We start from the raw sequence: 7,250 nt of genomic DNA, 5'->3' as shown, positions 1-7,250 counted from the left end.
GCTGGCTGGAATTTTCCTTTAACTTTCAGCTCATTAAAGCTAAACTGAATTGTCTATTCATGTGCGTAAATGCCCATTCGGCTATCATTGTATTTGAGGTATAACTATGAAGCTTCCTTAGTTGTATTTGAGACTTTTTTTTTATTTTAATTGAATGAAACTTTGTTTCTTTGAGGTTAAGTTCCTCTCCAATTTCATACGAGTCTCGAGTAACTTATCTAGCGTGCTAGTGGCGTCATCCCAATCTTGTTTCTAAACTTATCACCAACCCTAGTGTGGCGTTCGTCCATCTACATATACCTTCGATTCCTGCTTTGCTAAGTAACGGGTCGAGGTCCATCAACCTATTCCCATATTTCACCTTAAGCCATATAAGTTTCGGGGCGATACTCGCTATAGTATCAAATTGTTCTTGACACTTAAGTTCAACTTCCGTTTTCCACCTTCTGCCTTAACTTTCTTTTCATATTTTTTAAACCAAACCCATCCATCTATCACCTAAATTTTAATTCTTTGTTAGCCGACTTATTCCATCTATCATTTGGCCTTTTTGAACCTATTTCATCTTATTCCTCATAGTTAGCCAAAATACACCTTTCTCTCACCACTGAATGATACTTTCTTGACGACGATCGGACAATTAGATCGACTTGACAAATAAGGTCAGGTTGGATAGCATCATTTGGTATCAGAGCTAGAAAATGAGAAGTGCGAAGATCGAATCAAGCCGGAGTAGGTTCATAGAAAAAATCAAGTTGTAATTTATTTTCTCTTGTATTCAGCATATTATTGTATTGAAGTATAAATAAAATTAACAAAATTACGAAATTATAAAAAAAGAAGAAAAAAAATATACAAGTAAAAAAAAGATGTTTAAAGTTTGAGACTGTTTTTCATTTATTTCGACTCCAATCATCAAGTTCCACCTCCTATCATTATTTTCCCAACACCAACGCCACACTAAAACCTCAAATTTTCTTTTGGTTCAGCCTACCTACACCTGAAACATCTCATCCTTTGAAACCAATTTGAAACCGACCCCGAAGCAAGAAATTAGGTCTTTTGAGACGAAATATGAAATTGTGAGACAAGGTCGAGTGGAAAAAGGAAAAGAGAGTGTGAGCGCTAAAGAGTGCTAAGAAAAATCCTTAAAACGAGCATAAGCACGAGAGTGAGTAAACATCCTTATTTTCTTTTCGAGTGTCCTTGTGAGGTTTTTTTTGGTGAGGTATTTAATTTTCTACTTTTGTTCTTTTAACATTTCTTCTTTTCAGTAAATAATCATGTCTCAAGAAGAATTTTCAGCCGATGAATTTCAAAATTTGTTGAAAGAAATCGAGAACATGCTCGACCAAAAAATTAAGCCCATTCAAGACAAGATAGAACCTCGAGCAACATCCCAACAGAAGCAAATCCCACCAAGTCAGGAAATGGAGTCACGATCACCACGAAGACACATTTTTTATGACCATTCGAAAAGAGATTCTTATCGGGATTCCTACTCGTCAAGGAATTCAAGAGATAGAGGAGAAAGCTTCGAGTCTGAAATCTTTTGAGATGACGAATGAAAAAGTACGAGTTATTCTTCGTATGCCTCAAAGAAGTCCTTTCTGGAGAATCATTCACGAAGACTTGATCAAGATACCTATGAGAATACTTTCTCTTTCTTTAAGCAAAACACTTATCTTTTTGATTCTTTTGTATCGTCCTCATGTTGTAATGAAAAAGAAAAAGAGATTGAAAAAGAGGAAAAAAAAATTGAAAGAGAGAAAAGAATCGAAAAAGATTGTTAAAAAGAAAAAGAAAAAGAAATTGAAAAAGAAAGTGAAAGTGAGAAAAAGAAAGACAAAATTGAGACTGAACATAAATGTGTAGAGAAAATTGAAAAAGAAAAAGAAACGAGAGAAAAGGAGGCAAGCAAACAAGAAAAAGTAAGGAATCTGTTACTAACCCAAATATGAAATTGTCTCGTTGTGTTTCTTTTTAGGTTTTCGAAATATCAAAAACTAATTTTCAACTTCAATACCTTCCTGATGAGCGACTCTATCGCATGACCGAAGAAGGTAAGGTTGAAGATGAAATCACACAACACGAGCCTAAAGGTAAGCGAGGTAAGGAAATTTTAACAACCAAGTCACGGCAATCATGTTTCAAAGTTTTCGATAACATTTTCGGTGACTTAGTTTTTAAAAGATTCTCTTATCTTCACCTGATTAGTTTCTATTCCTTGATTGTGGTTAATGAACTCATTCCAAAGAAAAACACAATGAGTTTTACTCTTGATTGGCCTTGTGAAGGAAACTTTGTTGATGTTGTTTGGTTTGATCGACAAACCATGAATTTAATCTTGCATGATAATGAGTTTTCACAAAAAACGCATAATTTTTTTTGAATATGATATTAACGTGTACCTATTAAAGTTTTTTTGTGAAATCTTTGAATTTGTGCAAATTTGTTTCAATGGTGGTAAAGAGTTTTGATTGTTTGTTCCTGTGTATGCAAAAATCCTTCCGGTTTGACATGATCGATTTATTGAACCCTTTGCTACATTTTGGCATTAGTAATCAAGCTTATGTTTTTATACCCAGAATATGTTTTGATTTGTTTTGCAGGAAAAGCTAGCATCTTAAAGTTTGTGCGAATAATTTCTATTTGTTTGATACTTGGTTTGTAAATAAGGAAACGAGGATTGAAAATTTTGATTTCAATTTAAGTTTTTTCCATACGCCATTTCTGTGGTTGTACATGAAGTTTGCGTGTCATTCTGAAAAGGTTAACTCAACCACGAAATTTTGACTTCGCTATACCCCCAAGGAGCAAAGGTTTGTGCTGATCGAGCGAGGTAAAAACAATCTTTATTTTCCTGCTCATAAATGTAAGACACTTGAAAGTCTTGAAACATTTCTATTCTCCTCGGATGGAGTTAAAAATCGTGTTGATGATTTAGATTTTGTAAAACACTTAGATCGTGACGTGCTTAATTGTTCTATTTGGTTGATGATGATCTATCTGTTTTGGTGGTTGATAAAAAGATTATTGTTTTTGATCATCGTGATTTGGTTGGAAAGCATGCAATTAAATAAACATTACAATGCCCAACTAAGGAAGACCATGAATCTTCTAATTCTTTTCGTTTGCCTGTTTCTGATGCCTACGTACATTTTTTGACTCATTACTCGCATCTAGGCTATGATTGGTGGAAACCAATTGGGATTTTTGAATGCCTTACAACATATCTGTTTTTGTTTATATCGTTTGAATAGACATTGACAAGTAAGATATTTTGTTGGCATGATTGTAAACGTGGTATTTTGAATCTGTCCATTCGCATGTGTTGCACTTGTTTTGTTTTGATTATGCTTGGACTAAAAGTTTGTTTGCATTACTTTTTGTTAACGCATGGCTATAAATTTCAGATCACTCATTTTTCATTCGCCCCTTTCAACCAAGACAAGCCGCGCGAACACTTTCGAGTAAACCAACAACTTGACTTGAGGACAAGTCACTTTGAAAAAGAGGGGAATGATACGATCAGGCCTTGTGAACGATCTTGGTCAAGTTTTCCAAGCGAGCGTTGCAATCGTTGTCTAGCTGTTCAATTTGATCCTAGTTTATTGAGCTTGAATTAGCTCATGTTTCAATTCCTTGAGCTCAATTCAGCTCAATCTTAGCTTATTGAGCTCGATGCTATTAATATTATTTTTAGTTTATGCATTCATTTAGCTGTTGGAATAAATTAATGAGTTAGTTAAATTAGTTAGTTCAGCTCAAATAATTGTTAAGTATTTAATTTGTTAAAATTTGGACATTTTAACTATGTGTGTTAAATATGTTCAATTTTAATGCATGTCTTTAATATGTCTTAGTTATTACATAGCATAAATGTGTTCAACTCATTACAACCAATTAATGTGTCTTGATGCCGATTTCATATGTCCTAGTCCAGCCAAATTTAAAGAGAATTTAAACATGTCTTTGCTGCTGCAGAATTTAATTTTTCCTAAGTGATTTAATATGTTGAATTTATTTGGTGCAGGTATCATGCATGGACGGCATTTAAAGGTATGTGTGCTGCTGATTGCTTTTCCTAAGCAAACTCTCGGTCATTGCAAAAGCAAGCAATTAAGAAGGGATGCATGGACGACATTAATGATGCTCTTGACTTCTTACTTGTCAATGTCTATTAAAGTTTTTTTTGTGAAATATTTGAATTTGTGCAAATCTGTTTCAATGGTGGTAAAGAGTTTTGATTGTTTGTTCCTGTGTATGCAAAAATCCTTCCGGTTTGACATGTTCAGTTTACTGAACCCTTTGCTACACTTTGGCATAAGTAATCAAACTCATGTTTTTATACCCAGAATATGTTTTGATTCGTTTTGCGGGAAAAACCAGCATCTTAAAGTTTGTGCGAATAACTTCTATTTGTTTGATACTTGGTTTTTAAATAACGAAACGAGGATTGACAAATTTGATTTCAATTTAAATTTGTTCCATACGCCATTTCTGTGGTTGTACATGAAGTTTGCGTGTCATTCCGAAAAGGTTAACTCAACCACGAAGTTTTGACTTCTCTATACCCCCAAAGAGCGATGGTTTGTGCTGATCGAGCGAGGTAAAAACGATCTTTATTTTCCTGCTCATAAAGGTAAGACACTTGAAAGTCTTGAAACATTTCTATTCTCCTTGGGTGGTGTTAAAAATCGTGTTGATGATTTAGCTTTTGTAAAACAGTTAGATCGTGGCGTGTTTAATTGTTCTATTTGGTTGATGATGATCTATCTGTTTTGGTGGTTGATAAAAAGATTCTTGTTTTTTATCATCGTGATTTTGTTGGAAAGCATGCGATTAAATAGTCATTACAACGCCCAACTAAGCAAGACCATGAATCTTCTAATTCTTTTCGTTTGCCTATTTCTGATGCCTACGTACATCTTTTGACTCATTACTCGCATCTAGGCTATGATTGGTGGAAACCAATTGGGATTTTCGAATGCCTTACAACATATCTGTTTTTGTCTATATCGTTTGAATAGACATTGACAAGTAAGATATTTTGTTGGCATGATTGCAAACGTGGTATTTTGCATCTGTCCATTCGCATGCGTTGCACTTGTTTTGTTTTGATTATCCTTGGACTACAAGTTTGTTTGCATTGCTTTTTGTTAACGCATGGCTATAAATTTCAGGTTACTCATTTGCCATTCGCCCCTTTCAACCAAGACAAGTTGCGCGAACGCTTTCAAGTAAACCAACGACTTGACTTGAGGACAAGTCACTTTGAAGAAGAGGGAAATGATACGATCAGGCCCTGCGAACGATCTTGGTCAAGTTTTCCAAGCGGGCGTTGCAATCATTTTCTAGCTGTTCAACTCGATCCTAGTTTATTGAGCTTGAATCAGCTCATGTTTCAGTTCCTTAAGCTCAATTTAGCTCAATCTTAGCTCGTTGAGCTCGATGCTATTAATATTATTTTTAGTTTATGCATTCATTTAGCTGCTGGAATAAATTAATGAGTTAGTATTTAATTTGTTAAAATTTGGACATTTTAACTATGTGTGTTAAATATGTTCTATTTTAATGCATGTCTTTAATATGTCTTAGTTATTACATAGCGTAAATGTGTTCATCTCATTACATCCAATTAATGTGTCTTGATGTCGATTTCATATGACCTAGTCCAGCCGAATTTAAAGAGATTTTAAATATGTCTTTGCTGCTGCCAAATTTAATTTGTCCTAAGTGATTTAATCTGTTGAATTTATTTGGTGCAGGTGTCATGCATGGACGGCATTTAAAGGTGTGTGTGCTGCTGATTGCTTTTCCTAAGCAAACTCTCGTTCATTGCAAAAGCAAGCAATTAAGAAGGCATGCATGGACGACATTAATGGTGCTGTTGACTTCTCCCTTTTCAAGCATTGGACAACATTAAAGGAGTGTTGATTACTCCTTCCCATGGTCCTCTTTCGTAGAGCTCAATGGACAATGAATGTCATTAAACCAACTGCTGTTTCCTCTTCTCCATGTGCTATTTTTTTGGTCAACTCAACAGCCCTCAATGTGCCGCCCAATTGAAGGAGTGTATGAGCAGCATTTAAAGAAGACTTGCATTTAAGATAAAGGTTGCTGGTTGATATCTCTTAAACAGCCCATCTTGCATTGCAAGGATCACCAAACCTTCCACATTTTTTTAATTCAGCTAAAGGTTCTTTTCACACATTGAGACCATTCGGCTTTGAGCCTTCACACCTAAAGGGCTGTTCAATATTGGTTGTTCACATTGGTGACTTTCCAAGGCCACAAGCTACCATTAAAGCTTACAAGACTATTCAGCTAATCAAAGCAATCTTTTAATACCTCATCAAAGTATTGGCCGAACCTACCAAGTTCCAATCAGCTGCCAAGGCACCTCCATTAATCTCAGCTGATTCCAAGCCTCTAGAAGCTGGTTGTTGACTTCTACAAAGCACAAGGAAGCTACCTGGAATTTTGCTTTAACTTTCAGCTCATTAAAGCTAAACCGAATTGTCTAGGATGTGCTTAAATATCCATTCAGCTATCATTGTATTTGAGCTATAAATATGAAGCTCCTTAGTTTTATTTGAGACTTTTTTGCCATTTTATTTGAATGAAACTTTTTTTTTTTGACATTAACTTCCTCTCCAATTTCGTACAAGTCTCGAGTGACTTATCTAGCATGCTAGTGCATCATCTCGAACTTGTTTCTGAACTTATCACCAACCCTGGTGTGGCTTTCGTCCATCTAAATATACCTTCGGTTCCTGCTATGCTAAGTAACGGGTTGAGGTCCATCAACCTATTCCTATATTTCACCTTACGCCATATCAGTTCTGGGGCGATACTCGCTATAGTATCAACCTGTTCTTGACACTTAAGTTCAACTTTCGTTTTCCACCTTCTGTCTTAACTTTCTTTTCATATTTGTTAAACCAAACGCATCCATCTATCACCCAAATTTCAATCCTTTGTTAGCTGACTTATTCCATCTATCTTTTTGCCTTTTTGAACCTATTTCATCCTATTCCTCATACTTAGCCAAAATACACTCTCTCACGACCGAGCGATACTTCCTCAACGACTATCGGGCAATTAGATCGACTCGACAAACAATGTCTGGTCGGATCGCATCACATAACACTATTAAATTTATATTTTAAAAATATTTATACCTATAATGGGGATTGCATCGAGGTGACCCATTATTTCCTTACCTATTTCTCCTATGCCAAATT

General features: G+C 35.3%; 1 long non-coding RNA gene across 1 annotated transcript; it reads left to right on the top strand.

Annotated features, from left to right (window-relative positions):
- The first annotated feature begins 4,047 nt into the window (after window positions 1-4,047).
- Window positions 4,048-6,651, top strand: LOC107915046 (uncharacterized). Its single transcript, XR_001689165.1, has 2 exons — window positions 4,048-4,645; window positions 5,187-6,651. It is a non-coding gene; the product is annotated as an uncharacterized lncRNA (long non-coding RNA).
- Window positions 6,652-7,250: the final 599 nt, after the last annotated feature.

Source organism: Gossypium hirsutum, chromosome D10, assembly GCF_007990345.1.
Source record: "Gossypium hirsutum isolate 1008001.06 chromosome D10, Gossypium_hirsutum_v2.1, whole genome shotgun sequence".
NCBI lineage: Eukaryota > Viridiplantae > Streptophyta > Magnoliopsida > Malvales > Malvaceae > Gossypium > Gossypium hirsutum.
The sequence above is the reverse complement of the archived record's forward strand: the minus strand, read 5'-3'. Positions and strand labels throughout refer to the sequence as shown.